Consider the following 26,643-nt stretch of genomic DNA (forward strand, 5'->3'; position numbering starts at 1 on the left):
GGAGTTCATCTTTCAGGAGACTGTGTGGATCACAACAAACTGTGGAAAATTCTTAAAGAGATGGGAATACCAGACCACCTTACCTGCCTCCTGAGAAATCTGTATGCAGGTCAAGAAACAACAGTTAGAACTGGACATAGAACAACAGACTGGTTCCAAATTGGAAAAGGAGTACGTCAAGGCTGTACATCGTCACCCTGCTTCTTTAACTTATATGCAGATTACATCATGCGAAATGCCAGGCCGGATGAAGCACAAGCTGGAATCAAGATTGCTGGGAGAAATATCAATGGCCTCAGATACTCAGATGACACCACCCTTATGGCAGAAAGTGAAGAAGAAATAAAGAGCCTCTTGATGAAAGTGAAAGAGAGGGAAAAAGCTGGCTTAAAACTCAACATTCAAAAAACTAAGATCATGGCATCTGGTCCCATCACTTCATGGCAAATAGATGGGGAAACAATGGAAACAGTGACAGACTTTATTTTGGGGGGCTCCAAAATCACTGCAGATGGTGACTCTAGCTATGAAATTAAAAGATGCTTACTTATTGGAAGAAACACTATGACCAACCTAGAGAGCATATTAAAATCAGAGACATTACTTTACCAACAAAGGTGCCTCTAGTTAAAGCTATGGTTTTTCTAGTGGTCATGTATGGATGTGAGAGTTGGACCATAAAGAAAATTGAGCGCCGAAGAATTGATGCTTTTGAACTGTGGTGTTGGAGAAGACTCTTGAGAGTCCCTTGGACTCTCCTAATTCATCCTAATCTCCTAATTCATTCCACACCCCCTCAGGGAGCAGGTGCGTGGGCTTCTGACTGGTTGGGGTACAATGTGAGGCTGACTCAGCTCAGCTGAATTCAGGGACACAAGATGGGAAGAGTTCCCCAGATGGAGCGTTTGGAGATGTCCCAAAGCTGGGGGTCCATTCCAAGCTGAGAACACAGCCTGAGCGAGGCTTGGAGGGTGGCTAAAGCAGTGTGCTTGAGGCATGGTGAGCAGGCTAGATTGGATCATGGACCCCAGAGATGGTCAAGGTGCAGAAGTCAGTGGGCCCAGTCATCTTGACATAGAGATGAGGAAACTGAGGCCCAGGAAACCTCCCAGTTGTCACACTGCTAGATTTACTTCCATCCTGGGACCTCACTGAACTTGGAGAATGAGACTTTTGATTAGCAAGAAGGATAATTTAGCGACGATAAGGGATGGATTCTTACTGATTGATGAATGTGTGTCAGGCACTGCTGTGAGGGCTTAACAGGGGATATGCAATTTTATCTTCACAAGTAAACCTGTGAGTTAGAAACTATTATCTCCATTTTAGAGTTGAGGAAACTGAGGCACAGAGTGGTTATTAATGAGTCCTCAATGCTTTCAGGACTTCAGCAGATACCTCTCACTGCCTCGTCCACATCCACCCAGGCATTTCTCGCTTGCCGTCTCAGCAGCTGCTCTGTTCCTCTATCCACCTGTCCCGCCACTGCAGCTTCAGGAAAGGCCAGCTCCAGGGGAGCCACCCATGGTGGCTCACCTCTCCTGCAAGAGATTGTTTCAGGGATACACATAAGATGTCTTCTGGCCTGTTAGAGGTGGAGGGAAGTTTGGGGAATTCTGGAAGGAGTTCCTTGATTGTAAAAAGGAGAGAATGAGAGAGAGAAAGACAGAAGAGAGAGAGAGACCCATGGAATATACCGTGGCCCCTCTTCCACTTCTGAACATTGTGGTGTCTGCATGTGATGTTGGAATGATGGCAACGACTTTAGGTCCATGAGGAGACAATTCTGACACAGAAGATGGCAGAGCAAAGGCAGGAATTAATGGAGACCCTGAAGATGTGGATGAGCTGCTGAATTTACTAACCCAAGATGGGCTTCCTCCCATTTTCTTGACACAGGGGAGCTCACATCTCCTATTTGCTAAGCCAGTTGCATCACTGTTTTCTGCTCCTTGTAACTGAAAGCATTCTTGTTGGTGGAAGGATGAACCCCAGATCTCCTCAAGTGTCATTCAAGACTCAGCCTCCTGGCATCCCGTTTCTTGTCAGCATCTGCTCCTCTAGCCGGAGTTGAAGGCTGGCTAATCCCAGGATGGGCCGTGCTCTCTGGAGCCTTGGGGTCTTTGTATTTTCTGTTTCCTCTGCTGCGGTGCCCTCCCACATGCCGGTTTTACACACTCCCTCTTCTCTCCTGAACCTGCGGCTGTAGCACCCTCTGTGCAGAGTCCCACAGCACCGGCTGCATGATGATGATGAGCACCGCTCTCACCACCCAAGTTTTCCTGTGTCAGTATCTGCCCATTTTCCTGGACTGAGCTCTGGACTGAGGGCAAGCCCTGGCCGCGTCTGTTTCTGGGCCCTTGTCACAGGGCCCGGCCTAACACACATACCTTCTAAGTGGCTGTGGGATAAATAAGGGTGTGGGAGCTCTCTGGGTACCCCAGAGCTCCTGAGGGGGCCTGCAGACATCAGCAATATTAACAGTGATCGTCAGTGAGCCGCCAGATGTTCCATACACATTGTCTCCTATGCTCTTTGTGGGACTGCCGGTCTTCTTTTTCAGATGAGGAAACTGAAGCACAGAGGGCTAAAGTGAGGTGTTCAGAGCCGGGATTTAAATGTGAGTTTTCAGCAAAGTGAAAAAAGATATACATAGAATTACCCATGTATGGTTGTGTATGGGAGCATTGAGTGTGTGTGATTGAGTATATGTGTGTGTGTTTAATTGCCTTAGGATAGTATGAATATTGGCCATTGACTTCCAGTTTTCCCAATATTTTAAATTTTGTTTCAGAAGCATAATGGGGGAAAATTTTAAAATATATAACCAAAGGTTTAGAGAATTAACTTTAGGCTGGGCTGTGTGCCTGGAGGACTTCATTTTCTTAAAGATTCTGTGGTGGAGCAGGAAACCCACTTCACTCTGTGTTCCTGAGATGCGATCTGAACCGTGCAGTATCAAGATTTCCTGATCCCCTGTTCTCTAATCTATACTCTCATGAATTGGGGGAATTTTTATTTGTTTTTTTCCTCCTTCCCTCCCTCCCTCCCCTGCTTATTCCTTACTCTTTTTCTTCCTTCCTTCCTTTTTTTTTCTTTTTGCCAGAAAGTAAGGATAAAGAATAAGCAGTGTTTGCATTTTTCTAGCACGACTTACATTTTTCCTACTTAGAAAAGGTTAAGTCATTAGGTCATTGGCATGTGGATAGGGAGATAGGAGGAAACTCAGTTCCAAAAATCCACCTCCTTTCTTTCTTATTTACATGAAACTTTGTGCTGAAGTCTTCTCAGGGGCCCAAGCATGAGCACACAAACAAGATCAGGTCATAACCATTCTGTTCTCTGCCCCTCGCCCAGCTGGACCCTGGGTGGAGCCCCAGGACAAAGCTCTGGGGGGGCTCTGGGCAGCAGATCCAGCCCACCCCAGGAGGGAGGCCCCGCTGCCCTGCTTAGGCTCAGAGGAGGAGAGAAGCCGCTGGACTGAGTAGCCAGGCTCCCCCCGCTCCAGCCCAGCAGAGAGTCTGTGCTCAGAGAGGGGAGGCCCCAGTCCCCGCCTCCAGGAGATGGGGCTGTTGTGAGAACCCAGTGGGAGGACGCGGGGGCCCAGTGGGAGAGAGGACCAGGCTGGGCCAGGAGCTCGGGCAGTGTGGGCTGAACGCAGTCCACAGCCTGGGTGGGGGGAGCTTTTGCAAGTCAAAAGGCATGTGTTTTGAGAACCCTTCATCCTGCTCTTGGCTTAGGGCTCTCACACCCCTGTGAACCACTTCTTGCAGCACTGGTGTTCTCCTCATCTTGTGTTGCAGTCACATGAAGCCCTAGCACCCCTTTCTGCTTCCCCCTGGGCTGGCCACCAGTAGCTGCCTGTCTATGCCATCTTTTTTTTTTTTTTTAATTTATTTGCTTATTATTTAATTTATTTTTGGCTCAGTAGTTGTGGGGCACAGGCTTAGTTGCCCTGTGGCATATGGAATCCTCCAGGACCAGGGATCAAACCCATGTCTCTTGGATTGGCAGATGGATTCCCAACCATTGGACCATCAGGGAAGTCCTGTCTATGCTATTCTGAGGCAGCATGAGGGTCAGATGAAGAGACTGCAGGGCAGTGGAAAGAACTCTTGATTTGATCAGAAGCCATGAATGTCTCACAGTCCTGCCACGAAGCTGCCCTTACCACCTCGGACCTCAGCCGCCACCCTCCCGGATGGGACATCTAGCCTAAATGTCAGGAGGGGCCTTCTTAGCTCTGCAGTCTCAAGGGAAGGGCTGGGGCAGCTGGAGGGAGGCTGGCAGGGAGCTGAGCCCTCTCTTGTTGGCTCCCGCCCCATCCGGCCCAGCTCCCAGACAGGGTTCGAGGCAGTGGCGGCTACTGGGTAACGCAGACCAGATGCAGCCCTTTCCTCGGCCATGCTCAGCGGCCTTCCTCCTCCAAGGCCTTGGGGATATTTGAAACCCCGTGGAGTTTGGCATCAGAGTCTGGAGTGGAAACCACAGCTCCATTACGTGAGCACATATGATCTCCCTGGGAGAAGAGACGCAACCGGCCTCAGAGCATGAGAGACGAGTTGGAGGTTGCTAGCCTCAGAGGACACTTAGGACGGTGTCTGGGACCCCAGGGAGGTGAAGTCCAGGGCACTCGGGGCAGATCCTGGTGTGACCTCAGAGTGGCAGGCTGCCTGATACCAGGGGATGGAGCAAAGGCCAGGGCCCCTTAGAGCGGAGCCTTGAGCCCCGAATGAGAGCTGGACGTCCACCAGGGAACCATTCTATCTCCCCCGCCCCAGTGGATTGCACATTTTGAAAGCTTTGTGTTTGCCACACAAATCATTGAGGAGAGAAAAATTCCACTGAAAGGGAATGACCTCCGTATCCCCTCCCCCAGGGCAGAACAAGCAACTATGTCTGCACGAATTAGTGAGAGATGATTTCAAAGTCACTGCCAGTTAAGATATTCCAGCTTCTGCCACTGCCTAGTTGGGTAACTTTGGACCAATAATTTTGTTTTCTTTTTTCCTTTTTCTCTTTTTAGCCTCAAGGCATGTAGGATCTTAGTTCCCCAACCAGAGATAGAACCTGCGCCCCCTGCAGTGGAAGCACAGAGTCTAAATCACTGGACCACCAGGGAAGTCCTTGGCTAATAATTTAGTATCTCCAGCCTCAGATTCTCATTTCCCAGTAGAAATACTGAGCCTCACCCTGGGGTGGGGGTGGGAGGCTCTTCAATACGCATGAAAGGTCCCAGCAGAGGCTCACAGAGGCAGGTTGGTGTTACCCTCAGATGACATAGATTAAATCCTCATATCCCGTATCTAATAATCCAAGATCATCATAACTGTTCGTCAGCAATGTGGTCAACAAAAATAATGGAGACACCCCCTGGGGGTGGAGTGGTCAGACTGAGGCGTCCAGTCGGCTGGCCTGAGAGTAGCACCTCCCAGCTGGAGTGACAGTCAAGGGCGGGCACTTTGAATGCTGCTGCTGCTCTGCAGTCATGACCCTTATGGGCAGAAACCAGGGCTGAGGCCGTCTCTGCTGGCCCTTCCTCAGGTTCTTTCTCTCCAGGGGTGGAAGCTCAGGCAGGGCCCTGGGTCCCTCAGCTTTGGTTCTGCTCAGGGTCCACTCATCTGGGCTGCTTTAGTCTGGCTTTTTCTGTGTGGTGCAGAGTTGACCTGCTAGATCACTTAGTAACCTCAGTTTCCTCCTCTGAAATGGGAGCAGCAGGCACATCAGTTCCCTGGCCAGGTGTTGTGAAGGATAGGGAGAGTGGTCAGTGGGTCTGGTTGGGTGGAGAGACCTCAGGCTTCAGGGCACCAAGGAGCAGGAATGCAGAGCAGTCAGCTCTCCTCAGGGGCCAACTCCTAGGAGAAGGTACAACCCCTGGCATGGGGTCTGGAAGTGGGTGGGGCAGATTCTCAGTAAATCTAAGATTTGTGGAAGGAAAGAGATTGTATTTGTTAATGGGCTTTGAAATAGGCCACCTGGGCCCAGTACTGCAGATGTTTCTACCCTTGCCCAACCGTGCCCTTCCTCATCCTCGTTCGCATCCATCTCTGCATTCATGCAGCTTACTTATCCCACAAACACTTCTCGGGCACTCTCTCTGTGTCCTGCGCTGGGATACAGCACAGAGTGTGGTGCTGGCCCTCATGGGGCTCCCACTATACTTGGGGGGCAAGACCTTAAACAGATAGCCGGGGGGCTTCCCTGGTGGTCCAGTCGTTAAGACTTCGCCTTCCAATGCAGAGGGTACAGGTTTGATCCCTGGTTGGGGAGTTAAGATCCCACAGGCCTTGTGACCACAAAACCAAAAAAACATAAAACAGAAGCAATATTTTAACAAATTCAGTAAAGACTTTTAAAAATGGTCCACATCAATAAAATCCTTAAAAAGAGATCAAATAGCTGGATGCATTAGTACAAAGATTACAACACTTACCAGGAACCAGGAAGAAAGAGATGGGCTATTGCCAAGTTCACAGCAAAGACCAACTCCTCCTGAAGGCCAGGACTTGCTGCAAGCCTGGCAGGGCCCTAAGCCCTTGATATTGACTCACGGGATCCTTGCCACATCCCTATGGGATGGGAGCCATCACTACCTCCATTTACAGAAGGGGAAACTGAGCAGAGCCCAAATCTCAATTGTTCCTTTCATTCTGTGCCCTAGGAGGGCAGGCTTCCTTCTTCCTTTTTCTGCAAATGAGGAGACTGAGACTTTGGCCAGAGTAAAAAGTGTTTTTCAAGGTCACAGATAGGAATGGCTGAGTTCTCCGGTCCTTCTCCTTCCAATGTCCAATCAACCTAGGACAGAATTTTTAGCCCAGTGAAGAGAAATCATCCCTCAAGGAATGAACACGTGATTTAGTTGTAGAGACAGACATTGTGGAAGATTAATTGTATTCATAGTCCCACAGTTCTTCACCCCTCCCTGTATCCACCTCTTCTACCCAGTAAGTCTGCAATGCCCTCCACCCCAGGATGGAATGTTCTGCCCAGTCTTTGATGCTGGGCTCAGTTCTGTGACTTGCTTTGGCTGATAGGATGTTAGCCCATGTGGTGCAGAGGCTTGACAAAGCACTTGCAGTTTCCTCTTCTGCCGTGGTCATGAGAACATGCCAGCTAGCTTGCTGAGTGACGAAGGCATGTGGCCCATCATCACAGCCAAGGCCATGGTAGGTCAGCAGCTGACCCCAGCCAGAATCAGCGGAGCTAACTGAATGAACCAACTCATGAGGTAAGAGAGTGTTTGCCACTGAGGCTCCGGGTTGTTTGTTGCGTGGCATTACGAGGCAGTCCGCGACAGATGCAGATGTGTATGCAGCCCGTGTGGCTGTAGATGCCGGTGCTAAGGGCTCTGCTGGAGTCTGCACAAAGCAGGAGCAGAATAGTTAATTCTGAGCCTAGAGGTCAGGGCATGAGTCATAGAAGAGTATGAGTGAATCTCCAAGAAGTAAGACGGTGTCATAGGCAGATAAAGCAGGCATAGGCACAAGGTGTACAGTTATAAGGCGTGTTTGGGAAAGGGCAAGTCAGCCACCCAGTGTGGCCAGTACATGTTGGGCAATGTGGGAAGTGAGCCTGGACTGCTCCATCAAGGAGCCCAGTGGTGGCAAATCCTGAGTGCCACGGTCTCTAAGTGGGCAACAGGGAGCCATGGAAGGCTGACAAATTGTGAGGGAGTACAGCGGATTGAATGTTTGTGTCCCCTCGAAATTCACATGTTGAAGGACTTCCATGATGGTCCAGTGGGTTAATCTGCCTTACAATGCAGGGGATGCCAGTTCGATCCCTGGTTGGGGAACTAAGATCCCACATGCCGTAGGGCAACTAAGCCCTGTCTGCAACTACTGAGCCCGCGCATCACAACTGGAGAGTTTGTGCCTCTCAGTGAAAGACCCTGCAGGACACAGTGAAGATACTGTGTACCGCAACTGAGACCTGATGCAGCGCCCCCTAAAAGTCATACGTTGAAATCCTCACCCCACAATGTGATCGTATCAGGAGGTGGAGCCTTGGGAGGTGATTAGGTCAGGCGGGGTGAGCCTTCACGAATGAGATTGGTGACTTTTAAAAGAGACCCCAGAGAATTCTCTTGCTCTCTTTCTGCCATGTGGGGACACGACAGGAAGCTGGCCATCTGTAACCCTGAAGAAAGCTGTCGCTGGAACCCAGTCTCGCCGGCACCCTGATCTTCCACCCTCCAGAACCCTGAGACGTAGTTTACTTCTGTTGTTTTGAAGGCGTGCCGTCTATGATACTTTGTTACAGCAGCTCAAACTCAGACAGGGAGCTTGATACCTGTTCTGCCCCTCTGTTGCCAGGTCCTCTGTATTTGGTCCACCCTTTGTGTCCCCCACCTCCCTGCCCTGATCCTGACCTTCTCTCAGTAGGGCTCTTGCTCATTCTCTACATGGAACCCGGGACTGACCCCCAACAGTCCTTCCCTAGAGAAAGGATAATCAGAACTTGCATCGCCCCAGAGCCTTTCCCAGCATTAAAGTCAAGGGACTCAGTTCTGAGGTTCCTCTAGGACAGGCCTTTGCAGCTGGGGAGGCCATGACCTCTGGAGTCTGAGACTACCTGCGGGCCAAACCGCGTCATCATGGACTGAGGGCACGACGCTGGAGAGCCCTGTCCCCTCCCAGAGCTTCCCTAGCCCCTGCTGCCTTGAATCCTCACTGCACCTTGGGATGCTGGTATCCCTGAGCCGTAGAGGCTCAGAGAAGTGTAGCGATCTTCCCAGGGTTGCAGAGCAAGATGGGGGCCAGGCAGCATGGGACCCAGGCTTTCTGTCCAAGTGCCACGTCCTTCTGGGACTCCTTCCTGAAATTTTGTGAGGTAGGATGGTACCTTCTCTCCAAAGACAGTTGCCAAGAATTTCTCCCTACTGAATACATACTGTGCTTCTCCCAGAAGGAGGAGGACCTGTTTTCCCTCCCCTTGACTGCCCCTGTGACTTTCTTTGAAAAGAGAACACAGTAGAAGTAACTCTCCAGTTCCAGCTCTAGCCTTCAATGGCCTAGGCCTTCTGCTTTCTCTCTCTCTTTTCAAAAAAAATTTTTAAAGAATATTTTGTTATGGACCATTTTTTAAAGTCTTTATTGAATTTTTAAACAATATTGCTTCTGTTTTATGTTTTGGTGTTTTGGCTGTGAAGCATGAGGGATCTTAGCTTCCCTACCAGGGATTGAACCTGCACCCGCTGCATTGGAAGGTGAAGTCCTGACCGCTGAACAGCCAGGGAAGCCCCCTCTCTGTGTTTTGGAGTCCAGCGGCCTTGCATGGCAACCTGAGCAGACAAGAGTGTCAGGAGCCATGTGGGAAGAGAGGCCACGTGGAGCGGAGCTGAGGTGCCCCAGCACAGGCCTGAGAGGGAGGCCTCGTGGCTGAGATCCCAGCTGAAATCACCAGGCTGACGCCACAGGAAGCAGGAGATACCCCCAGCTGACCTACGGACCCTTAGAACTCGTAAAGCAGTTATTTCAAGCCACTAAGTTCTGGGCTGGTTTGTTACATGGCAGAGATAACGGAAACAGGTGGCCTTGTGGATGCTTGGGTTCCGTAAGTCCCTGGGACCTCTAACCCCCTCCAGAGCCCTGAGCCCTGGTTGCCATGGTTCCCAGGCAGATGGCGAGGGCTCCTCCTGTTTTCCTCATTTTAATGAAGGTGAGGGGAGTTGTATGGTTCCCCCACATCCCACTTCAAGGCATGCCTATCACAAGCTAACAGAGTTCCCATGATAAGAATGACAAGCTAAGAACTTGAACTCTGCAGTCAGACTCCTGGATTTAAGTCCAATCTCTACCAGTTTCTAGCTGTGTGACCTTGGGCAATTTACTTATTCTCTCTGTGCCTTGGTTTTTTCATCTTCATTTTATAGTGAGGTTAATACTCGTGCCTATCCCATAGAGTTCCTGTGAGGATTAAATGAGATAATATATATAAACTCTGAAAATAGTGCTTGACTCATTGTAAGCCCTCAATAAATATCATCTATTGTTTCAGTACTATTAGTATTACTAGGTTGCAGGGCTCTGAGCTGGATATTTCAGTGTTCTGGAGATGTATAGCTGACATCTAAACAGGAAAGTTATAATACAGAAGGATAAAAGTAAAAATAAGAATATGGTCATATCTGGGAGGGGTTTATTTTATCTTAGATTTAGGAAGTCTTCCTGAGGAAGGTGACAATTGAGCTGGGTTTTAAAAAGTTTTAAAGGAGTTTTCTGGCTGTATCGATTAAGTTTACACTTGGCCCTAAATGAAAACAAACACAAAAATAACAGTGACTTAAACATGATAGAAGCTTGTGTCTGACTCAAGTTGAAATCTGGTGGTGGGAGGCCCAGGGCTCATAAGTTTCTCCATGGTGAAAGGCACCCAGGTTCTTCCTATTTTCTTGTTCCACATGCTTGTCCTCAAGCCTTCACGTGCCTCCTGGTACAAGGTGGCTGCCAGAGCTCCAGCAGCCGTGTTTTTAAGGACACTCCTGGAAGTTGTACAGTGCACTTAGAAGCCATTGTCAAGGCTCAATCCCATGGCCCAGCTAACTGCAAGGGAGGCTGAGAAACATGTTCTTTATTTTGGGTGGCCATATGCCCAGCTAGCTAACACTCGGGGGTTCCATTTCTAAGGAGGCTTGAGGAATAGACACTGGAGGTCACAACTGGCCAAGTTTGCCACATAGAGGACAGATGACAGGAAAGGACTCCCACTAGAAGGAACAGCATATGCAGAGGTCTGTGTACATGAAACACGTGGCTGGTTCTGCCGCCACAAGATCTTCCAGGATCTTCCTCCTTCTCTCCTGAGGCTTTCACTGCTTCAACCTGGCTGCTTCCATGGACTTGCCTTTAGACCAGCTTCTCGCCAGGCAGACACGTCTCACTCCCAGCTCTCCTGTTGCTCTGGAGGCTCCCTCCTACCCAGTGCCTCCACGGGAGAAACTGCGATGCCCAGAGGAGCTTGTGGTCACTGAAGAGACAGAGTTGTGAGTGGTGGGGCCTCAGGGAGAAGGACCTGAGCCCAGACAGCTGGGCCGGGTGGCTGAAAGGGGCCCCAGGCCAGGGAATGCTGTAAACCAAGGCCAGGAGGTGGCTCTTAAGGCACTTAGGGGGCCGTTGAGGAGAGCTGTCCCTGCTGGTCCTGGGGGCCTGAGGCCTGATGGGCTGGGTGCTTGGGGGAGGAGAGCCTGTGGACCCCCCAGTCATGTCTCACAGAAGTGCTGGTCGCGGTAGACTGGGGCCATGGGGTCCGTGCTGTGGAAGAAGACTGGACGCCAGAGAGGATGGGATCTGGGAGTGGGGAAAGGGAAGCACGGGCCCTACCCTGAGCCCCCTCTGGGCCTGGAGGCAAAGAGTGGGAGATGTACCCAGCACAGGCCTTGGTGTGGAACTCCAGTTCTGCCCTGGACATGCTGGGTTGCTGGAAGCCTCTGTTTCCCCATCTGTAAAGTGGCTGGCTGGCTGCTTCTCAAGGGCATGCTGAGGGTTCCAGATGATGGAAGGACCGGTGTGAGAGCTCAGGTGCTGCGCACAGTGCCTGTTACCATGGAGATTTCTGAACGAAGGACCTCTCACAGGCACAGGGTTTCAACAAAGCAGGATTTCCTGGTCTCCAGGACCCATTTGGAACCTTAGCTTCTCAGGCAGCCGCCTTGGACCACCTCTGCACCCGTGCCCTCAACTCCCAGCCTTTCATAGCCTCTGGCTCCAGAAAGCCTTGGGTCAAAGTCTGGAATGTAAACGTGAGCCGCAGCCCAGGCCTCACTACCTGGCCATATTCCATGAGCCTGGAGACTCAGGCAGAGGAGACCTGGTGGCTAGAAAACCCCAGTGCTAGAGGGAATACTCACCCAGCGAGGACTCATCACTCACACGCCCACAGGGACTAGGACAGTGGCTTAGGGGGTGGCATGCAGTCTCTTTCATACTGGAGAGCGTGTGCCTAATCAGCTCAAAGGAAGTGTTTTTATATACCCCCCTACTCAAAGCACTGGCCCTGAAAGGCAGGACTGAAGACTGGAGACTTTGTGATCTGGATTCCCAATCACCAGTGTCTGCTCTGTAATGTATTAGGGGATAGGGAGGCTTTTATTTTTTTTACAAACCAATAAAATCAGCCCAGCGTGGAAGAGAGCAGTGCCCATCTGCTTTGCTTCTGTGATGGAGGTGGGGTGAGAGTCCTGGGTCTGACCAGAGGGGAGGAACCCAGAACAGGCAAGAGATGACCGTTGTTCTCTTTGCCTGGTGTTGTCCCCTTGCGGGAAGCTGCTCCCCATCATCATCGGCCCCAGGTTTCCTACAGGATTGGCCATATTGACTCTCCCCAGGTGGGGATCACCTGACCCAGGCTGAGCCAATCTCTGATTTGTGCAAAGAATTTGGAATCAGAACCAAAAGACTTCAGCTGAGGCTGGCTGTCTTCGCATCTAGAGGCCAGGAGCTATTGACTGCTGGGCTTTCTGCTACTGGTTGGAATGGTGGACAGAGCCAGGGGCTGCAAGGAAGACGAAGGGACAGAGGAGAGCAGCAAGGTAAGAGGAGGGGAGCCCTGCTGGGCTGGAGCCCTGACGGCACCCTTTCCTGAGACCCACTGGGTCCTGGTCGAGGATTCCAGAGGGTACCCCAGGCACCTTTCTGTAACTTCCACGCCCCTCCCCCAATATCTTCCTTTTCTTGTTGTAGCTAGTTGTATTTTTTTAATATTTATTTTAATTCTGGCTGCTCTGGGTCTTTGTTGCTGCATGCGGGCCTTTCTCTAGTTGCGGCAAGTGGGGGCTACTCTGCAGTTGCTGTGCGCGGGCTTCTCATTGTGGTGGCCGCTCTTGTTGCAGAGCATGGGTTCTAAAGCTCAGAACCCATGGTGTGAGTTGCAGCTCATGGGCTTAGTTGCCCTGTAGTATGTGGAATCTTCCCAGACCAGGGATTGAACCTGTGTCCTCTCCATTGGCAGGTGGATTCTAACCACTGGACCCACCAGGGAAATCCTTGCTAGCTACAGGACTTGCTAGTTTAGGCAAGTTTGTGCTGCTACTAAAATAATCCCAACTGATATGAAGAAAAGCACAATAAGACCTATTTTTCCATGACTGCCACTTACTGAGCCAGCTGCGTTGTTTCACTGTGTCCTTATAATGACTTTATATGGTAGGTAATGTATTGTTTCCATTTGGCAGATGAGAACATTGAGGCCCAGAGAGGCTCAGCAATGTGTCCAGGGTCACACAGCTGACAGGAATGAATCTGGGCTGGCTGATTCTAGAGGCTGAGTAGGAGTCTTCCTGTGCACTTCCCTTCCCTGCTAGAAGGGGTTGCAATCAAAAGCCACTGGCCTGGGGGTTCTGTTGAGCCTTGTACGGAGCCTGTGATTCTCTGTTCCACTAAGTAGGTTTGTACATCTTGAAAAACAGTCAAGCTAGTGGGGGTTTAAATTTTCAGTACTGGGCTAGAGGTGGCCTCCTGAGGGAACTCAGCCAGGGCCTGGCCGAGCCCCCAGTCTAGGCTGGATGAGGATGCTGCCATCATGTCCTGCCACGGCTTTGAGCCCCACCTCTGAGTCACGGGCTGACCAGCCTCGGGCAGATGGTCCCCCCCCGCAAGACCTAAGTCACCCCCTCTAGGAGGCCTTTTCCTGTGGCTCTAAGCGTCTTCTGTTCTCCCTGATACTCATTTTGTCATGGCCCCCACTCAGAACCCTTGGCTGGGTTCCTCTGCCGAAGACTCATGCAGGACAAAGCTGATACCTGGGATAAGCTCGGCCCCTGCCCTCACCCCAGGTGGGGAAGGGGGTGGTGCTTGTCCTTGGAGACAGAGAGAGAAGACCCAGCACTGCCTGGGCTGTGAGAACCCAGTAAATTCTGGAAGAAATAGCACTTGGCAGCTCCTTCAGGAGACTCAGGGAGCACTCTCAGGGATGGGCCTGGCTGGGTGCAGACAGGCGGAGAGAGACAGAGACCAGCTGTCCCTTCCCTTAAAAAAATCTTGAAAATTTGCTCATTTGAATTCTATGTATGTATAATTTTCAAAGTTAAGTGAGATCACATGATGTATTTTATATCCATCTATCTATATCTATCTATCCGTAGGTAACAGATATCCTTCCAAATGAACAATCACTGGACCACCAGGGAAGTTCCCTAGATAAAGAATTCTAAGTAAAAGGAAAGGCATCCTCACTTAAGTCCAGAGCAGAAAAGGCTCATGGTCCAGCCCATGACTGTTTTCCATGTTTGCCCAGGTAGAGTGGAGCCCAAGGGCAGTGGTGGAGGAGCTAGTGCCTGTGGCCTCTGGGCTTTCCTCTGTCTGGAGTCCCTTTGCCAGAGGTGAATTTACCCAGAGCTAAAGGAATATCCGCTTCAGAGCCCCTCACTCACAGCAGCCCTTCCAAGACTCTGTAACCAACGCTCAAGTCACTCAGTCATGTCTGACTCTTTTGTGACACCATGGACTGTAGCCTGCCAGGCTCCTCTTTCCATGGGATTTCCCAGGCAAGAAGACTGGAATGGAATACTGGAGCCATTTCCTCCTCCAGGGGATCCTCCCCACCCAGAGATTGAACACAGGCCTCCTGTGTCTCCAGCATTGCAGGCAGATTCTTTACCACGGAGCCATCGGGAAAGCCCTCTGTAACCAATACTATATTCCTAATTTGGTATTCTTATTCTTCAAACAGCCCTTGAGCTGTAGAAGCCTCAGGCCCTCACACCTGAACCCTCTCGACTCCAGCTCAGCTCTTTCCCTATGGATTTTAGTCACCTTGAGTCCCCAGCACCCAGCCTGCTCCTGGCCAATCATGCAGAACAGGTTGTGGAGTGAATCAATGAGGAAAGCAGAGGAACGGAACTTGTCCAAGGTCACTCTGAGGTCAGTAACAGAGCTGAGACCAGAGCCCGGGTCTCTACTCCCCGTGTGCAGGGCCCTGCCCACCTCACCGGGTGACACCTTGGCCTGAGTTTTGCCCTCATGACATCCAGGAGGTGCTGGGAGCATAAACAGGGTTGTGCTGTGACCTTGAGTGACTGGAAGGAGACCCAGCTGAGGGAAGACACCCAGGCTGCCCAGTGCATGGAGCTGCAAGGCTGGCATCTGTGTTCCTGACCCTCTGCCCGCTGTCCTCTTAGGGTCCTTGTAGCCAAGCATCCTGAGAGCCACCCTCTGGGCAAGCCCATCCCCCGAGTCCTCTCCCTCTCCAGGTCCTAAAAGCCATGTTGAGTTTCTGTCACTTCTGGGGCATCCTTGAGGGGGCTGCTGACAGGCCGAACAGATGATAAACATAGCCACATGTGTTCCCTACTCAGATTGTATGGTGTTGAATGAAAACAGCAGCTTAGACAACAAGATGATCCCCTTTTGGGGAAAATAAGTCCATATTGATATGTGTGTATTCACGTGAGTGCAAATCTAGAAAAACACCCACAAAGTTAACAAAAGTGATCTCCAGGTAGCAGAATCCTAGTGGGTTTTTTCTGAATTTTAGCTTTTCTGTGGTTTCTAATTTTTCTATCATCATCAGGTATTACTTGTGGAGAGGCAGCATAGTGCAGTGTTTAAGAGTCAAATAGGGCTTGCATCCTAGCCCTCGTTCATTTTTAGCTGTGTGTGTGTGTGGGAGAGATGGAGGCAGGTCACTTGACATCTTGAGCTTTAGGCTATTCATCTACACGATGAAGTGGAATTGAACATTAAGCGCTTGACTTATTACAGTGGAAAAACCTGGTGGACCCCAGCAGTGATAGAATTTAATACCACCAGTAACGGGGCAAACCCACCTGAGAAGCACACAGCACCGAGGTTCCTGGATCCAGTCTTGAGGAAACGTCAGACACATCAAATTGTGTGACATGCAGCAAGGCACCTGAACTGGATTTTCAAAACGTGCCAGTTGGATGAAAGAAGGGAAGAAAGAAAAAGTCTGGAAAACTATTCTAGATTAAAGGGGATGAGAAAGGTGATCCTTGATTGGGTTGTGAGTAGGATGGGGACGCTACGAAGGGCATTATTGAGACAGTTGAACAAATTTGCATATAGAGAGGACATTAGATGATAGTATAACAATGTTAAATTTCCTGAGTGTCATCACTGTATAAGGATGTTACAGGGAAACATCCTTATTCAAAAGAGAGATTTGCTGAAATACTTAGAGGAAGAATACCATGATGAATATACCATGCTGTCTGTAACTAACTCTTCAATGGTTCAGAGATAAAGTCTGTGTAGCAAAACTGAATTAAATATAATGCTCAGCACTGGGTGGATCTCAGTCCTGACAAGCCACTACTCCATCTTGCCTAGGGTTGCCTCTCCAATCCCTCCCCTGAGCCCCCTTTCTCCTACCCCTCCCCATAGGGGAGGCTCTGGGAGAACAACAGGAGTCAGGAAACAGCCATCTCCCTGAGATTCAAGCCTTCTCCAGACTCACGCTCCTAACAGCCTCTGCCCACTCGCCCTGGGCCCTCCTTATTACAGACACACATGGGTTATCTTCCTCCTCCAATCTGCTTGCATAGTTCTCTTGGCTTAGAAAGCCATCCTGCCCTTTCCAGTCAGTAAAATCCCACTTATCTTTTAAAGAATGCCCACACATGTGCTCAAAGGCCTACCTCTCTCCCAGCCCAAGAAAGAAGCATGGTTTCCTGGAATGGCTCTTGGGCTGTTATCCCACTCTGTGATGCTAAGGTCAGTTGATCACCTCCATGAGCCTGGGAGCTCCAATTCACAGGGAACAGGTTGCAATCACCCGTGTCTGTAACATATCCTGAGCCATAGTAGACAATCTGCATGTGTTTATTGCCCAAGGGTTAGGTGCCAGTATGAATCTATGAATCGGGTGCTATTTGGAGAGGGAGAGGGAGAGAGGGAGAGGGAGAGAGGGAGAGGGAGAGAGGGAGAGGGAGAGGGAGAGGCTGCATGGGGTCGTAGAGCACATGGGATCTTTAGTTGTGGCATGCAGGATATTTTTTAGTTGCGGCATGTGGGAACTTTGATCTTTGTTGTGACACGTGAACTCTTAATTGCAGCTTGTGGGATCTAGTTCCCTGGTCAAAGACCAAACCTCGGCCCTCTGCATTGGGAGTGTGGAGTCTTAGTCACTGGATGACCAGGGAAGCCCCCTTGGAGACTAGTTAAAAATACACATTGGTATGTTCAAGTAATAGAATACTTATGCAGGTATCAAAAGAATGACTTGGATTGGTATGGAATAATTCCAGATGTAACAGGAAGTGAATGCAGTGAACTACTTCTTATTCGTGTAAGAATAAAAAGCGTGTAAGAATAAAAGCGTGTGTCCTTGTAGTAGCAAAGATTGCCTCAGGAAGAGGGGAAGCGGGGCTGGGAGGATGGGGAGGGAGGGAGAGTTCTTGAGTTTGTGCCTTGCATATGTGAACCTAGGTGTAACAAATTACATGATTTAGATTTATAGTAGAGCACGCTCTGTCTGAGGGAGCCTGAGAAAATCCTAGGAGTTGGGTGCTGAGGAAAAAGAGAAGCAGGTGGGCGTTGCCCCTGGGTGGAGGAGGCGTCTGGTCTCTTTCCTGTGGCTCTTGCTAGAGGACCCAGACTGTGAGCTGCATGGCAGCAGAGAAGGGCAGTAGCCTCCCAGAATCCTCAGCACCACAGGCATCTCTCACATACTGGAGTCCCGTCCTCTGGGCCCTGCAGCGTCTCGTGCCACCCTCTTCCACAGAAATGCCCTGCCTCCACTTTTCGCATGCAGAGTCATACTCAGCCTTCAGGGCCCTACCCAGTGCCTGTCTCTGCCAGTGATCCTCTTACCCCCATATCAGAGGCCTCCTTCTTGCCATCTTGCTCACCAAGGCCCCTTTGCTCCAAAGGCCTCAGGGCTGAGTGGGCCCAAGTAGGAGAGCAGGAGAAGGAGGGGAGGGTGTTTAGAGGATTCTGGCCCCACTGGCCTTTCTCGGGCCCAAGACCACCTGCTGCCCAAGCCCTTTGCTCGTTCCTGTGTTGGGCAAAGGACTGCCTACTCCAAGCCCATGCTCCCCTTTCATTACCTGAGGAGCAGTGAGAATGTCATGCCTCCTGGGACCCCTTTGCACAGGGAAGGGATTGGAACTTGGATATCACAGGATGCATGGTTAAAGGAATGTGCTTCCTTGGTGGCTCAGTGGTAAAGAATCCACCTGCAATGCAGGAGCTGCAGGAGATGCCGGTTCGATCTCTGGGTCTGGAATATCCCCTGGAGAAGAGAATGGCTACCCACTCCAGTATCCTTGCCTGGAGAATTCCATGGACAGAGGAGCCTGGTGGGCTACAGTCCATGGGGTTGCTGAGAGTCGGATATGATTGAAGTGACTTACCGTGTAAGCACATGTTTAAAAGAAAGTTATTCTACCATTTGTTAAAATGGTTAAAACAATAAGGAAGGAAGGCTTTATTCAGGACTATTGCGATAGATGTTAAGACTTCACAATAGCAGGGAGAGATCAGGCTCAACTGTAGATACAGCAAACACAGCGAGGCTTAGAGCCAACAAGAGGATGAGGGGTCAGTGGATGGAAAATGACTAAGAGGAGCCATCAAGGGTAGGGGCGATTCTTACTAAACCAACTTAACAGGACACCTGCTTAAAGCAGGCAAGGTGGTCAGGTATCGAGGGTGGGGGATTCTCCACCCTCCCCCTGGGCGGGGCAAGCCAAAGACAAGACCCAAAGACAAGACCTACTTGAAAAGAGGAGCCTGTCTGAAGTTTGATCAAGGAGAGAGTGTTTGTCATATGTTATAAGATCTTGGGAAAATTCCCCTTTTTATAGTGAGGAAACAGAGGAGGCTCAGAGCAGTCATTTGGGCATTCTGCTTTAGTTTACCTTCCCCCGCCCCGCCAGAGGCTCAGCCCCGAGACTCCTGCTGCCTCTGCCCCTGGCCCGCACGCTGTGGGTGAAAGGGCCTGGGCTCCAGCCCCACTGTGACTGCTGACTCAGTGCTGTGTAACCCTGGTTTAGTCTGGCCCATCTCTGGGCCTCTCAGTGTGACCCAAGAACAAAGCCACCAGAGTCCTCTGGCCAAGCCCTGGGAGCTCAGGGGAGCCGGGTGGTCCGGGACTGGGCTGGGCAAGGCAGTAATTAGCTGAGAGCTCCTCTGGAATGTTAAGTACCCAGCCCTGGAATGCAGCTCCTGCCGGCTGCAAATACCCCCCACCATCAGATAGGCCCCATAGTGAAGATAAAAATCAGGGTCGTCAGGCACACCACCCCACCACCACCAGGCACACTTCTCAGGCTTCTCCCAGGGTTGGGGTTCCCTCCATCTTGGGGCTTGCTTGGAACAAGTTTTTGCAGATGTGTTGTTGTTCAGTCATTCAGTTGTGTCCGATTCTTTGAGATCCCGTAGACTGCAGCACACCTTCTTTTCACTATCACTCGGAGTTTGCTCAAACTCATGTCCATCAAGCTGGTGATGCCATCCAGCCGTCTCATCCTCTGTCATCCCCTTCTCCTTCCCTCAATCTTTCCCAGCATCAGGGTCTTTTCTAGTGAGTCAGCTCTTCAGATCAGGTGGCCAAAGTATTGGAGCTTCAGCGTCAGTCCTTGCAATGAATATTCAGGGTTGATTTCTTTGGATTGACTGGTTTGATCTCCTTGCTGTCCAAGGGACTCTTAGATGTGGTAGGGGCTTCTAAGATGACCCCTGCCTCCTGGTACTAATGCCCCTGTAAAATCCCCTCTCCTTCCATGTGGGCTAGCCACAGGGAAGGCTTCTGACAAACCAAAGGCAGCAAAGTGATGGAACATCACTTCTGATATGAGGTTACAAAAGGATCACGCCTTTCATCTGAGACACACTTTTGCTCTCTCTGTGGGAAGCCAGTTGCCATGTTGTGAGCTGCCCAACAGAGAGGCCCATGCAGCTGGGCTCTGGTCAATAGCCAGAGGGACGAGCAAGGCCAGCAAGGAACTGAGGTCTGCAGTCCAGCTACACATGAGGCGCCAACTCCTGCCAACAAGCCCATCAGTGAGCTTGGTTGCAGACGCATTCCCCAGGTGAGCTCAGATGACTGCAGCCTGTGAGGAACCAGGAGGCAGAGGGCCAGCTAGACTCGGCCCAGCCTCCTGACCCACAGAAACTGGCTTGCCCAAGGGTCACAGACCCTTGGGACTGCCAGGTCCAGGATTAGAACCAAGGTTTTCCAACTCTCAGCCCCGTGTGCTGGGCCCTAGGCCAGTGGTTCTCAAACTTTAGTTTGCCTCAGAATCATCTGGAGGGCTTGTGAAAACCCAGACAGCTGGATCCTACTCTGAGTTTCTGGTTCTGTAGGCCTGGGTGGGGCCGAGAATGTGAATTTCTGACAAGTTTCAAGTGGTGCTGATATGGCTGGTGGAGGGCCACACTTTGAGAACCAGTGCTTTAGCATGTCTCCCATATCACTCTCCTGATGGGTCCCCATAAGCATAGACCAAGGGCAGTTTGCCACATCCTGAGTGCCTATCTGGGCCCCATTTCTTCTGAGGGAGTGGGGTGTGGGTTGAAAGAACCACAGAGGGCCGTGCCCTCTCTTGTTCATCTTTGCAGCTATTTCTGACCCGTAACACCCATAGATGCATATGACATTCCAGGATTTTATAAGGTAACATTTTTGGGAAAAGGTAATTTCTTTTTATAAAAACCATACCAAAAGTATTTTATTTTGTTCGGGAATAGTTGTGTTAAGGAAACTACCAGTAGGATGTCGATAGGAAGTGAGATCGTTCTCTCAGCTGTAATGTTTTCTGTTTCCATGTTTTGCCACTAGGGGCTGATTTTATCCATTACTGTATTTTATCTTTGGGGCACTAAAGTTTCTATCTACCTATCATCTTTATTTGATTTTAAAATACTTATTTATTTGGCTGCACCAGACCTTTGTTGTGGTATGTGGGATCAGGTCCCGTCCATTGAGAGTGCAGAGTATTAGCCACTGGACCACCAGGGACGTCCCTAGAATGTCTATCTTGAAAGCTGATGCCTTGAATATTAGCTAATTGGTGGATCTGTTTTTATAGATATACATTCATATGTGGATGTGGATTCAAATACAGATACAGCTGCAGAGATACAGATACAGATGAAGATGTAGCAGTGATGTTCCCTAAGGGGAAAGGACATGCTCCCTCCCTCCTTCCCCCTCCACCCAAGTTGCAGGGGGAGCCAACTTGGACACATCAACATATCAGAGCAGCAAGGTGGAAGGGGCCTGGGTGCCTGGGCAAGCTCATGGACTAGTATCACCATTCCAGTCCTAGACAATCTACCCCTAGGTCATCATAGGAGAGAGAAGTCAACTGTATTCTGCCATGGCTCTCATCCATCACACGCACATGTCCCCCAGCAGACTACAAGCTCCTTAAGAGTAGGGCCAGAGATTCCCTCTTTTGTCCCACAGCTCCCAGAACAGGGCCTAACACATTTCTGCTCTGGTTCTGCCCCTTAGTAGCAGGTGACCCAGGGCAAATGACTTCCCTGGCCTCCTTCCTCTTCTACAAAATGGCTAAATAACATTCTCATAAGATTCTCATCAAGCTTAGTGAGATGATGTGCATGAAACACTTAGCCCTGTACACCTAATAGGAGATAAATAAATGGTGGATATTATCAGCTATGTGTTCAGAAATCACATCATCCCCTCCCACCCTGTTTTTAAAAAATATTAATTTTTATTTCTGTATTTGGCTGTGCTCAGTCTTAGTTGCAGCATGTGAACTCTTAGTTGCAGCATGTAGGGTCTAGTTCCCTGACCAGGGATTGGTCCCCAGCCCCCTGCTTTGGGAACACAGAGTCTTAGCCATTGGTCCACCAGGGAAGTCCCCTCCCACCCTTCTTTGCTCCCCTCCCAAACCATTGCTCCCAACTTCCCTTAAGGTAACATCTAACCCTCCTACCATGGCCCCTAAGACCCTTTATGATCTAATCCTGACCACCTCTCTAGTCTTCTCACACATATCGTGAACTCTACAGCCAGACAGAGTTGCTCTGGCATCCTGTCTTTTCCAGGGACTTGTCCTAAAGGTCAGAGTGAAAGGTGTGAGATGTGCTAAGTACAAATGACCCTGGAAAATTCCTTAAATGCCCATAGGTACAGTCATCCGATCCCATCACTTCATGGGAAATAGATGGGGAAAGAGTGTCAGATTTTATTTTTTGGGGCTCCAAAATCACTGCAGATGGTGACTGTAGCCATGAAATTAAAAGACGCTTACTCCTTGAAAGGAAAGTTATGACCAACCTAGATAGCATATTCAAAAGCAGAGACATTACTTTGCCAACAAAGGTTCATCTAGTCAAGGCTATGGTTTTTCCTGTGGTCATGTATGGATGTGAGAGTTGGACTGTGAAGAAGGCTGAGTGCCGAAGAATTGATGCTTTTGAACTGTGGTGTTGGAGAAGACTCTGGAGAGTCCCTTGGACTGCAAGGAGATCCAGTCAGTCCATTCTGAAGGAAATCAGCCCTGGGATTTCTTTGGAAGGAATGATGCTGAAGCTGAAACTCCAGTACTTTGGCCACCTCATGCGAAGAGCTGACTCATTGGAAAAGACTCTGATGCTGCGAGGGATTGAGGGCAGAAGGAGAAGGGGACGACAGAGGCTGGATGGCATCACTGACTCGATGGACATGAGCCTGAGTGAACTCCGGGAGTTGGTGATGGACAGGGAGGCCTGGCGTGCTGCGATTCATGGGGTCGCAAAGAGTCGGACACGACTGAGCGACTGAACTGAACTGAACAGTATCCAGACCTAGAACTTCTCAGTGAGAAAAGCCCAAAACAGGTTTCCTCCAGTGTAGGGAAAGGTGGCTTTATCTTCAGTTGAGCATCAGATAACATAGCTGGCTTATGTTTATGGGCCTCATGAGACCCAAAATATGTGTCTTTCATTAGTTTCACATTCAAAATGAAACATTCATTGATTCTCCTTCTGTACTCCCAGTTCTTATAACATGCACTGCCTCTTACCTCCAAGCCTTTGGACATGCTGTTCCTTCCACCACCCTACCCTTCCTGTCACCAGCTCCACTTGGCCTGGCCAATCCTCATTCCTCTTTCAAACCTCTATGCAAGTGCCACTCCCTCAGGGAAGCCTTCCCTAACTACCCACCCCCCTCCTCTCTGGGCAAGCAGAATACCCTGAAACTCCTCTGTTCTGTGCAGCATGCCTCCCACTATACAGTCAGCCCTCCTCCTATCTGTGGCGTCTCCATCTGCAATTCAATCAACCCTGGATGGAAAGTATTTGGGAAGAAAAATCCAGAAAGTTCTAAAAAGCAAAACTTGAATTTGCTGCTGGCTGGGCAACTATTTACATAGTATTTACATTATATTTACAACTATTTACATGTCATTTACTCAGCATTGTATTAGGTACTATAATCTAGACATGATTTAAAGTATACAGGAGAATGGAGGAGGAAATGGCAACCGGCTCCAGTATTCTTGCCTGGGAAATCCCATGGACAGAGGAGCCTGGCTGGCTACAGTCCATGGGGTGGCAAAAGAGACAGGACTTAATGACTAAACAACAATACCGGAAGATTCCGGTTTGTTACATGTAAATACTATCCTACCTTAAATAAGGCACTTAAGCACCTCTGGATTTCTGTAACAGCGGGGATTCTGGAACCCATGGCCCCGGCCTCCCCACGGGTGCGATGATTGTACATTTCTGCATGACGGCTTGTGGGTCTTTCCTACCAAGTTCTTCCTTCTCTTCTGTTTAATGCTAGGTCCCCGGCGCCTAGCACAGAAATTGGCGGACAAGGGGTGCCCACTACGCGCTCATGGAATGAGCTGGCCCATGAGGGAACTGTGGCCATGGTGAGGGATTCCTTTGCCTGCATCCGCCAGCATCCTGGGGAGGGCAGGAAGGGGGCAGGGAGCGCTGCGGGGGCCTCTCCGCCCCGTCGTCCTCCCAGACCCTTTCCCTGCCCAACAGGGCGCCACTGGCCTGTCCCACACCCTCTCTGCCGCCTGCCCAGTGACCTAATTATTGTTTTTTCTTCCAGCCCCGCGGAGGGGAAAACAGAAATTCCTGGTGGATGACACAGGCCCGGCGGCCGCCTGAGAGCCGAGCACGGGACCGGCTGGGCCGGCTTCGCCCGCCCTGAACCCGCTGCCCGCCCCGCCACCAGGGCCGCGGGAACCCGTCATCAGCCTAAGTACAGAGCGGGCGGCGGGGCGGGCGGCCGGGAAATTGCCGGTTCCCGCTGACCCGCGGGGCCTGCGGGCGCCCGGAGTCTGGGGGCCCGGGGCGGGCAGGCAGGGGGAGCCTGGGGGGCACGAGTGAGCATCCCGGCTGGGCTGGCGCGTCCTCACCGTCCGCCACCCGGCCGGCCCCGGGAAGGGGAAGGATGGGGATCGCAGGGGCTGCGCTCGGGCCCCAGGGGGTGGCGGGAGGCGCCGGCGCGGGGGCGGGAGGGGAGGAATTCGGGCGGCTAGGCCCTGGGTGCGGCCCCGGCGCGAGGCCAGGGCCCCGTGGCGCACAGCGCAACCCAGAGTGTGCGCTTGTGTGTAGGGGCGGGGTGTTACCACCCCTTCCCTTTCTGGTCGCTAACCCCAACTCTTACAAGGAACACTGGGCTCGCGGCCAGACTCATGGGGTCGTGCATTCCCACCCCGATGGACTGCTTCATTTGCCGTGTGTCATCTGTGGGCCCTTGATGCTGGAGGGAGCCTCAGTTCCCCCATCTGTGAAATGGGTTAACAACTAGGGATGGCTGTGAGGTGCGCGGTTCCACCCTCTTCTCTCCGCGTAGCAGATATGAGCTGCTCCACTGTCTTTCGATTATTAGGGGACAAGGCACTCGGTCTCTCAGAGCCTTCCCTCAACTAATAGGAATTGAACTCCTACCCTGGGCCAAGTGTGTCTTAGGCTTTGGGGTTATAGTGATGAGTAAGAGGGACAAAATCTTACATTCTCAGTGGAGACAAACAACAAGTAAATAATACATGGATATTCACATCAGATAAGGTAATCCTTCAGGTGGTGACAGGTGCTACTATAATGGGCTTCAGAGAGTAAGAAGAATGGTTCTGTTTAGGCTCAGTGGTCCTAGAACGAATGTCTTCGTGTGCAAGTGCCCTTTGAGCTGAGATCTGAGTGAAGAGGGAGGCACTTATCTAGGGGAAGGCTTTTTGGATAAAGCAAACAGCAGGTGCAAAGGCCCAGACTCCCCTACTCGCTCCTTGTTGGCAGAATCCACCTCTCAGGTTCCTGGGCTCCCGAAGCATAAAATCACTCCCTTTTTGTCCCTCAGTCCGCAGGCAGGAAGCATAAAGAACAGATCTGGAGTCCAACAGATCTAGTTTTAAATCCTGGCCCCACTACTCACAGCTGTGTGACTTTACATAAGTCACTTAACCTCTCTGAGCGGTAGTTCTTCCATCTGTCAAATGAGGAAAAAAATGATGTGTTCTTTACAGGCTTGTATGTGGGGTCAGTGAGGTAACCCTGACATGTGGCAAGCCCAGACTTGGGCGTACCTATGTGCTTGAATGAATGATCTGTGGGATCCCTAGAAAAACCTCAGTTTTCTTCATCTGAAAATTGGGTCTTTCTCTGACTTGGGCTGGTCTTTTCTTGGTCTTGGTGGTAATGGGGAGATGTGGTAAAACTGTGAACGACGTGGGCAAACTCTTGGGGACAGTGCCTAGCTGTGGTCTGGTGTTGGTCACCTTCTGAGACTCAGAGCCTTATTTGCAGAGAGAGAAGCCACCCACAGCTCCCCCACCCATATTATCCAAAGCCTACCCAGGCCTTGGATATTCAGTGGGGTTCAGAGAGGAAACCTCCAACAAGTCTAGGTCAGAGCAAAGCTATGGCATTGGCAAAGTTTGTATTTGATGTCATCACCCTCTTCCTGTGGCTCCCTCTCCCTATATCCCTGTATAAATTTGTCCTTCCTTTGGGAAGAACAGAAGCTCAGTCATACCTGAGGGAAGATTTCAGTCTTTGGAGATCGTTCTGCTACATTCTCTTATTTGACATGTGGGAATCTGAAGCCCAGAGGGGGCAAGAGCTGGCTAGAGAACACAGCAGTCCTGAGGTATGAGAACTCATACCAGCAGACGTTTGATCCAGAGTTGTTTTCTTCACTGTACATCATGGACAAATTCCACCCCTTTTACAGAAGGAAGAAACTGAGGCCCAGGGTGGTGATATGCATTAGCAGAGGCTTCCCAGACCAGCAAGGGGCAGTGAGGAATGGAGAATGTATTCCAGGCAGGGGTGGAAGGAGGTGGGAATTTTCGTGGACCCATCACATCATTCCCAGGCCCATCTGTTTTGAAGATAATCTTTCAGACTCCCTAAGGGAAAAGTCATTTGGGGAGATCTGTGGCCATTGCTTCCTCTTCTTACCCAGGAATCCTAAATTCCCTATCTTGAAGGGTCAGTCCAGCAGGTACCCAGGTGCACACTGGTACCCTTGTCCTTCCGGCTCCACCGAGAGCCAGCTGTGATGGCTGAGTCCCACAGTGCCTGGAGGCAACCATGGTCAGCGTGGGCATCACCGCACCCTGCCCAGTGGCTCTTGACTGCTGTTGTGGCCCGTGGGAGCTTTATCTCAGAACGTAAACACGGCAGCTGGCTCTGACAACGAGCCCCTCCTGGCCTGTGGTTTTGCCACCAGCTGCTCCAAGTGGTTGCTTTTCATTCCTTCGTTCAT

General features: G+C 50.6%; 1 long non-coding RNA gene across 1 annotated transcript in view; it reads left to right on the top strand.

The window, feature by feature from the left end:
- Nucleotides 1-21,551: 21,551 nt before the first annotated feature.
- Nucleotides 21,552-26,643, top strand: part of LOC107132820 (uncharacterized) — a 107,547-nt gene continuing 102,455 nt past the window's right edge. Inside the window, exon 1 of the long non-coding RNA XR_001501112.3 lies at nt 21,552-24,135. This is a non-coding gene — a long non-coding RNA (uncharacterized lncRNA). The remainder of the gene's footprint in view (nt 24,136-26,643) is intronic.

This window comes from Bos taurus, chromosome 10 (genome assembly GCF_002263795.3).
Source record: "Bos taurus isolate L1 Dominette 01449 registration number 42190680 breed Hereford chromosome 10, ARS-UCD2.0, whole genome shotgun sequence".
In the NCBI taxonomy this organism is placed as follows: domain Eukaryota; kingdom Metazoa; phylum Chordata; class Mammalia; order Artiodactyla; family Bovidae; genus Bos; species Bos taurus.